At 36.9% G+C, this 9,290-nt stretch overlaps 1 pseudogene; it reads left to right on the plus strand.

Moving 5' to 3' along the window:
* Positions 1-7,043: 7,043 nt before the first annotated feature.
* LOC111721903 overlaps positions 7,044-9,290 on the plus strand; it is a 4,525-nt pseudogene continuing 2,278 nt past the window's right edge.

The following is a 9,290-nucleotide window of genomic DNA, read 5'->3' on the forward strand; positions in this document are numbered from 1 at the left end:
GTTGTCATTGTTGTTTAGCAAGCCAGGGATGGGTTTGAACCCGCCAGCTCTGGTGTGTGTGGCTGGTGCCCTAACCACTGAGCACAGGTGCCAAGCCTTAGATATGCTTATTTTTAAAATTTGGATAGGCACAAAGATAGAAAAGGAAAAGATAACCATGGTCCATTCTCTTATTAATAGTTTGAAATACTTCCTTTCAGTCATTTTAGGTATATTTTATTTGTTTCTAACATATTTATAAACATACCAGATGGAGAAAAAAGTGCTCTTCTTTATTTCCACCTACTATTAAGTTAAAAAGCATTTTAAGTGTTACTACAAAACCATCACTTTTTCCTTTTACTTATTATTGAGGTTTATGTTTGATAAATTAACATGTACAGATCCTAATTACACAGTTCATTGAGTTTTGATAATATGCATTCATTTAACCATCAACCAAAAGAAGATAAAGAATATTTCCATTACCTTGCAAGTTCCCTTATGGCCTTTTAAAATTAAACTCCCCACCCATGGGCAACCATTGTTCTGAAATTTTTTAACTATAGATTAGTTTTGCTTATTTTTAAATTTCATATAAATGGACTCATTCAGTTTATGTTCCATTGCATTTGGTTTTTTATGCTCAGTATATTTTAGAGATTTTCTTTTTTTCTTGAGACAGTCTCACTATGTCACCCTTGATAGAGTGCCATGGTGTCACAGCTCACAGCAACCTCAAACTCTTGGGCTTAAGTGATTCTCTTGCCTCAGGCTCCCAAGTAGCTGGGACTGCAGGCATCCACCCTAACGTCCGGCTATTTCTGTTGTTGTTGTTGTTGTTGCAGTTATCATTACTGTTTAGCAGGCCCACGCTGGATTCGAACCCACCAGCCTCGGTGTATGTGGTTGGCACCCTACCCACTGAAATACAGGCACCACCTATTTTAGAGATTAATCCATAGTTTTGAGTGCATCAGTAGTTGTTTCCTTTATACTGCTGAATAGTATTTCAACGGATGACTATGTCACAGTTTGGTTACCCCTTCTCCTGTTGGTGAACACTTGGGTTATTTCTAGTTTTTGGCTACTTTGAACAGGGCTGCTTTGAACAGTATGGAAAAATTATTTTTTGTATATACATGTTTTCATTTACCATAGGGCAGAACTGCTCAGTGAATGGTAATTGATTATTTAACATTTTTAGAAACTACCAATATTTTATTCCAAAATGTTTATGGTGTTCTTTTAAAAACTTGCAAGATTTAAGGGTTCTACTTAGTCCACATACTTCCTAACAGTTGTTTTTCTCAGTTTCTCTGTCTTTCAGTTTCAATTTTGAAATACTTACAAATTCACAGAAAGTTGCAAAAAGAGTACATAGAGTACACCAAGCTTTTCACTTGGCTTCCCCAAGTAGTGATATCTTATTATGTATTACTGTAGGATAACATCAAAATTGGAAACTGACATTGCTGCAATTCTGTTAAATAGACTCCAGATCTTACTCAATTTTTGCCAGTTTTTACAAGCACTCATTTGAATATGTACATGTTTATGTAGACGTGTAAGTCTGGAGAGGAGAAGAAATGTACACAGTTCTACAGTTCTACCCATGCGTAACCACCAACACGATCAAGATACAGAACTGCTGCGTCACCACAACTCCCCTGTGCTATTCCTTTCCATTACACTCATCCTCCTCCCCGTCTGTGTACTCTGGCAACCACTAATGTGTTGTCAATCTCTGTAATGTAATCTCTATCATTTTGAATATATTATATAAATGGAGGGATAAAGACTTTTGGAGATTAGCTTTTTTACTCAGCATGGTGCTCTTGACATTCATTCAGGTTGTTGCACATAACAATAGTTGGAGTCATTCTATTGCTGAGCATGTTCCATGAAATGGCTATACCAGAGTTCGCTTAATCATTCAACCCCTGAAGGACCTCCGGCTGCTTCCAGTTTTTGTCTCTTATGAATAGAGGTGCTGTCAAAATTCATGCACAGGTGTCTATGTGAATGTAAGTTTTCATTTCCCTGAAATAAATGCCCAAGAGTGCAATTTCTGGTTTGTATGATGACTACATATTTAATTTTATATGAAACTGCCAAATTAGTTTCCAGAGTGACTGTGTCATTTTACATTCCCACCAGCAATCTATGAACAATCTGGTTTCTCTACATGCTCACCAGCATTTGGTATTAACATTGTTTTGTGTTTTTTGTTTTACTTTATTGATGTTAATAGGTGGTGTTAAGCACCTCTTCACATACTTATTTGCATTTCATATACGTCTTCAGTAAAAAGTCTCTTCACATCTTTTGCATTGTTTTCTAATTGGATTTTTTGGTGTGGTTTTTACTTGAGTTTTGGGAGTCTCTTGTTTATTCTAGATACAAGTCCTTTTCTGCATGTGTGGTTTGTAGATATTTCCACTGAGACTGTAGCTTATCTTTTATTCTTTTAACAGAGCCTTTCTCAGAGCCAAACTTTTAGATTTTGGTAAAGCGAAATTTATCATTTTTCCTTTTTATGGATCATGCTTTGTGTAAGAACTCATCACCTACCCTTCAGTTCCACAGGTTTACTTCTAAGAATTCTTCTAAAGTTTTGTAATTTAATTTTGCATTCAAATTCATAATCCATTTTGAAATAATTTGTATATAACATGAAGGCTGAGGCTCATAATTGCCTTTGGACATCTAATTGCTCTACTAGCATTTGTTAAAAAGCCTGTCTTTCCTCCATTAAATCACTTCTTAAATTTTGTCAAAAATCAAGTGAGGGTATTCAAGTGGGTCTATTTGTGATCTCTCAGTTCTGTTGCATTAATCTGTATATCTGTCTCTCAGCCAATAACATACTCTTTTGTTACTATTAACATCAGGTACAGTGATTCATCTCACTTTCGATATATGTGGGTATATACAAAAACATTTTCTCTAAATATTATTTAATAGATATTGATGATTTTAGGCAAAACTATATTTATGTATTATGAGATTTATAAGGAATGAAGGAGGGTGGTGCCTGTGGCTCAGTGAGTTGAGCGCCAGCCCCATATACTGCGGGTGGTAGTTTCAAACTCGGCCCCGGCCGAACTGCAACAAAACAATAGCTGGGCATTGTGGTGGGTGCCTGTAGTCCCAGCTACTCAGGAGGCCAAGGCAAGAGAATAGCCTAAGCCCAGGAGTTGGAGGTTGCTGTGAGCAGTGTGATGCCACGGCACTCTACCAAGAGCAACAAAGTGAGACTCTGTCTCTACAAAAAGAAAAAAAATAAATAAAAGAAATGAAGAAGGAAAATGTATGACTAAAATTGTCCAAAGACAGTAAGGAGAAAATGGAAACATCTTCTTGTTTCTTATAACATTCATGAAGTAGTGAAATATCACCTGAGGATAGATCATAATGAGTCAAAGAATACTGTAAAATCTAAAGCAACTATACACACAAAATCAATCAAATAATTGGTTCTGTACTAAAAAAGAGGATCTTCAGATTTACCTCCAACAGTATAAAAAAACGTACTCGGGATTTATCATAGATCTAAATATAAGACTTCTAAATGAGGTGAGGGATATATTAACCAGTACAATATAAGCATTCCAAATTGTATATGAAATCAGCACATTGTACCCCATAAATATATTAAGCTATACATGATCTACCTCTTTATGATTTAATCAAAGTAAATAAATAAATAAATAAATAAAATAATAAAAAAGATACAACAAAAATCCCCAATAATTTATAAAAAGTAAAAAAAGTACACTCTTAAAATTATAAAAATCCCTTTATTCTTCAAATGAATCTGTTAAAAAATAAAATTTTAGAGTTAGAAAAATATGTGTAAAATTTGTATCTTACAAGGAACATGTATCTGACATGTATGAAGAATTCCTACAACTCAGGTATAAGACAAACTAAAAAAGCAGGCAGAACATTTTAAAAGACAATCACAGAGATATGAAAATGGACATAAACTCATGAAAGGATGATCAATGCCTTGAATCATTAAGGAAATATACATTAAAACCACAAGGAGAGAAATAAGGCAGCTTGTATTTAAAAACGTGACTGTTGCGAAGAGGTAGAGCAAGTAGAACATTCTTTTAATGATGCTAAGAATGTAAAATGCAAAAAACACTTTGGAAAATCTTTTTTTTTTTTTTGCAGTTTTTGACCAAGGCCAGATTTGAACGTCCTACCTCTGGTATATGGGGCCGACGCCCTACTCCTTTGAGCCACAGGCATTGCCCCATTTTTGATTTTGTTCGAAATTTGAATATACAGGCTCAGTGCCCATAGTTCAGTGGTTAGGGTGCCAGCCACATGCACCAGGCTGGTAGGTTCAATCCCAGCCCAGACCTGGTAAACAAACAAACAAACAAAATATCCAGGTGTTATGGCAGGAACCTGTAGTCCCAATGACATGGGAGGCTGAGGCAAGAGAATCGCTTGAGTCTAAGAGTTTGAGGTTGCTGCGTGCTGTGATGCCATGGCACTCTACCAAGGATGACATAGTGAGACTCTGTCTCAGAAAAAAAAAAAAAAAAAAGAAGAAGAAATTTGAATATACAGTTAGCATAAATCACTCCTAAGCATTTACCCAAGAGTGATGAAAGGATGGACAAAGACAACATTTTACTTTGATAATAATGAATAGAAAACCAAGTGCAAGAAATGAAAATAATGATCAAGCTTAAAAAATCTTTGTTTTGAAGTTGATGTCAAATATAAAAGTGAAAGATTTCACAACACTAGCACAATGCTTTGGAAAGGAGGAAATCATACTATACTCTTCTCAGTTTCTTACTTTGTGTGTGAAATGGTAAAGTAAGGATTTAAGGCACACCTCAATAACGTGAGGCTTCCTATTGTAATCAGTAAAGGAGCTATAAAAAATAAAGAACCGTGGCTAAAAATTAATGGAAGTGTTAAAATTGAATTTAATAAGGCCTAGATAAATGAAGACATATAATATTTTTATTTTGCTGCTTTTCATTCTTTTTTGTAGATTTGGATTTGTATCTACAAGCATTTTCCTTTTTCCTAAAGGATTTCTTGAAGGCTTCATGTTATGAAAGACTGCTGGGGGTGAACTTTTTCAGCTTCTGTATGTCTGAAAAATTTTTTTTCCCCTTTTGAAAGATATTTTCACTAGTTATAAAATTTCAACTTGTCAGAGTTTGGGGAGGATTTGCCTACTTGTTTGTTTGATCTTTTAGTCCTCTAAAGAAGTTGTTCCACAGTCCTCTGGCTAGGATTTTACCCAAGGGGCGTCTGCTGCCATCCTTGAATTTCTTCCTTTGTTGAAATGAGATGAATTTTCCCATACTCTTAGAGGAGGAAGGTAGAAGCTTTTCTAGCTTCTCATTTATAATTTTTGTTTGTTTGTTTTCATGAAGTGTTAAAACAATGTGGCTTCCCCCACTCCTGAGATGTGCCTTCTTTACTCCTTTCCCCCATATTGATCTCATTCTCTAGTTACTTTTCTGTGGATTTCCATGACCTACTTAGATTAAATTATACTCTCAGTAGTTTCTTCTTCATGTGAGGAGAACAGAGATTTTGTTGGCCTATCTATTAATTTAATTTTTTTTTGAGACAGAGTCTCTTGCCATGTGTAGAGTGCCATGGTGTCATAGTTCACAGCAACTTCAAAATCCTGGGCTCAGGAGATCCTCTTGCCTCAGCCTCCCAAGTAGCTGGGACTAAAGGCACTGGCCACTGATGCCTGGCTATTTTTTTTTTTCTATTTTTAGTAGAGATGGGGTCTTGCTCTTCCTCAGGCTGGCCTAGAATTCCTAAGTTCAAGCAACCCACCTGCCTTGGCCTCCCACAATGCTAGGATTGCAGGCATGAGCCACTGTGCCTGGCCCTGGTTGGTTTAGTGTGAGTTCATAGAGGTCATAGGGCCTTTCATTGGACTTTCACATTGTCCTTTTTATACCCCTTAGAAAACTAAAGTTTGCATATTTCCCTCCTAGTTTTAGCTGCTTTTTTTAGGTTGGCCATCAAACTTCTCATGCCTAGTGATAACCTGTCATTTTGTAGGTGAGTAGCTGTTGACAATTTGATTTCTGAGTATTCTGGTTCTTAGACCCATCAAAAGTTCTATTACCTTAGTGCCACTTCTTCTTCATATTTGGCAAAAGTACCATACAGTGCTAAGATTTTAAGTCTGATATCTTGTATATTGGAATGCACAATATTTATACAATCTAGGGAGTCTGAGATTCCCCTTTTATGCTATAAAAAGGAAATAAAGATAAGAGTCATTGACTTATCTGAACCCTAATGCAACCTAGAGACAAGATCTAACTTTTTTGTTTCTAAATTTAAAATAGTTTCTATCATATTAGACAAAATATGATATAGGAGTGACTAAGATAATGTTGGGTTCTGTAAATACTAGCAATAACATTCAAAATCACTATATATATACACACACACACATTCATTCTCTTGAGAGAATATTTCAAATATTTCAAATCTTGAAATTATGTGTGTCTTCTGTTTGGAGAACTATAGTTCTTACTATGTTATAAATTCTGATTTCTGATAAAATCCCTTGTGTTTATCATTTTCTCATTGAAAAAGAAACACTTTCAGTGGGCCTGGTGCCCTGGCCCAGCCTAATGCTGTCCTCCCCACCCCCGCCCCGTTGGTGCCACCTCTGCTGGAGTTTCTGTGCCCAGCTGAGCTCCGGATGTCCCCGCAGTGGTCCTCGGCTGGGCTCCATCTTAAGGCTCGACAGCAACCAGCCTAGCAGGCTGAAGTTTGTCAGTGCTCTGGGTGGCATTTCGCCAGGGGAGACCTCCCTCTGCCTCTCCCCATCCTCAACTCTGCCCTTCTGAAAGCTTAGCTTTCTCTACCACGTCTGAAAGGCAGCGCTGTCAGAAGCGGGTTCTTGACTGTTTCCCTTCACCTGCAGCCCACAGTCCACAAAGGAAGGCTCTCCCAGGGACCTGGACCAGGAGTGCGTGAACTGAGTGAAGACATTTCTCTTGTCCTGCCTCTGATAAAGTACCCGCCCTGCTCTTTTATTTAAAATGATCGTCATCATCAAGCACACTCAGTTCTGCTCCTATATGGAGTGTGAACCTCCAAGGATTAATGATACACTAATGAGATTCTTGGGTCACTGTGAGAAGTTTTTACATGAAGTGGAAAGGAATGCTACAGCTCTTTATCATGTGGAGGCCTTCAAAACTGGACCAGAAAAGCAGAACATTTTTTAAAAAGGTGCAGCTACTTTGCAAGTACCAGTAAATGACTTAAATGCAGATTTATTTTAGGTAGTTTTTCTTTTTTTTTTTTTACCTGCTCCTTTGACCTGGGAATTAAAGGCTTTAAATCTCTAGAAATAAAGAAATAAAATTTCGGTCAGCTCCTGTGACTCAGAGGAGTAGGGTGATGGGTTCAAACCCAGCCCCAGCCAAAAACTGCAAAAAAAAAAAAAAAAAAAAAAATCTCTAGTAACCCCAATCAGAAATGATAAAGGGGAAATAACAACTAATGCCACAGAGATACAAGAGATTATCTCTGAATACTACCAGAAACTTTATGCCCAGAAATTTGACAATGTGAAGGAAATGGATCAATATTTGGAATCCCACCCTCTACCTAGACTTAGCCCAAATGAAATAGATCTCCCAAACAGACCAATTTCAAGCACTGGGATTAAAGAAACAATAAAAAATATGCCCCCCCCAAAAATGCCCTGGTCTGGATGGCTTCACACCAGAATTCTATCAAATCTTCAAAGAAGAGCTTATTCCTATACAGCAGAAATTATTCCAAAAAATTAAGGAGGAAGGAATCTTCCCCAACACGTTCTATGAAGCAAACACCACCCTGATACCAAAACCAGGAAAAGACCCAACTAAAAAGAAGAATTTCAGACCAATTTCACTAATGAATATAGATACAAAAATTCTCAACAAACTCTTAGCCAATAGTTTACAGCTTATCATCAAAAATGTCATACACCATGATCAAGTAGGTTTCATCCCAGGGATTCAAAGCTGGTTTAATATATACAAGTCCATAAACTTTATTCACCATATCATCAGAAGTAAAACCAAAGACTATATGATACTCTCAATAGATGAAGAAAAAGCATTTGATAAAATCCAGCATCCTTTTCTAATTAGAACACTGAGGCAGATGGGCACAGGTGGCACATTTCTTAAACTGATTGAAGCTATCTATGACAAACGCACGGCTAATATTTTACTGACTGGAGTTAAACTGAAAGCTTTTCCTCTTAGAACTGGAACCAGACAAGGTTGTTGTCTGTCACCATTACTATTCAACACAGTGCTGGAAGTTCTAGCCAATACAATTAGACAAGAAAAGAAAATAAAGGGCATCCGAATGGGAGATGAGGTCAAACTCTCCCTTTTTGCTAATGATATCATCTTATACTTAGAGAACCCTAAAGACTCAACCACAAGACTCTTGGAAGTCATCAAAAAATACAGTAATGTATCAGGATATAAAATCAATGTCCATAAGTCAGTTGCCTTTGAATATGCCAACAACAGCCAAGATGAGAGGTTAATTCAGGACACAACACCCTTCACCATAGCCCCAAAGAAAATGAAATATTTAGGAATATACCTAACAAAAGAGGTGAAGGACCTCTATAAGGAAAATCATGAAACCCTAAGAAAGAAAATAGCAAAGGACATTAGCAAATGGAAGAACATACCATGCTCATGGCTGGGAAGAATCAACACTGTTAAAATGTCTACACTTCCCGGAGCAATTTACCAATTCAATGCCATCCCTATTAAAATACCAACATCCTACTTTCAAGACTTGGAAAAAATGATTCTGCATTTTGTATGGAACCAGAAAAAAACCCGCATAGCTAAGGCAGTTCTTAGTAACAAAAACAAAGCCAGGGGTATTACTATACCAGATTTTAGGCTGTACTACAAGGCCATAGTGGTCAAGATAGCATGGTACTGGTATAAAAATAGAGACATAGATATTTGGAATCAAATAGAAAACCCAGAAATGAAACCAACAACATACAGCCACCTAATCTTCGATAAACCAAACAAGAGTGTCTACTGGGGGAAAGACTCCTTATTCAATAAATGGTTCTGTGAAAACTGGATATCCACATGTAAAAGACTGAAACTGGACCCACACCTTTCTCCACTCACAAAAATTGATTCAAGATGGATAAAGGTAGCTAATTTATAGCTCTCAAATGAAAGATACAACTTAATTCTAGCCCAAGAATATGGGGAGGGGGTGGGGAAGGGGAGGGGAGAAGGGTGGCT

This window comes from Otolemur garnettii, unplaced genomic scaffold (genome assembly GCF_000181295.1).
Source record: "Otolemur garnettii isolate 467f Iridium unplaced genomic scaffold, OtoGar3 scaffold00201, whole genome shotgun sequence".
Lineage (NCBI taxonomy): Eukaryota > Metazoa > Chordata > Mammalia > Primates > Galagidae > Otolemur > Otolemur garnettii.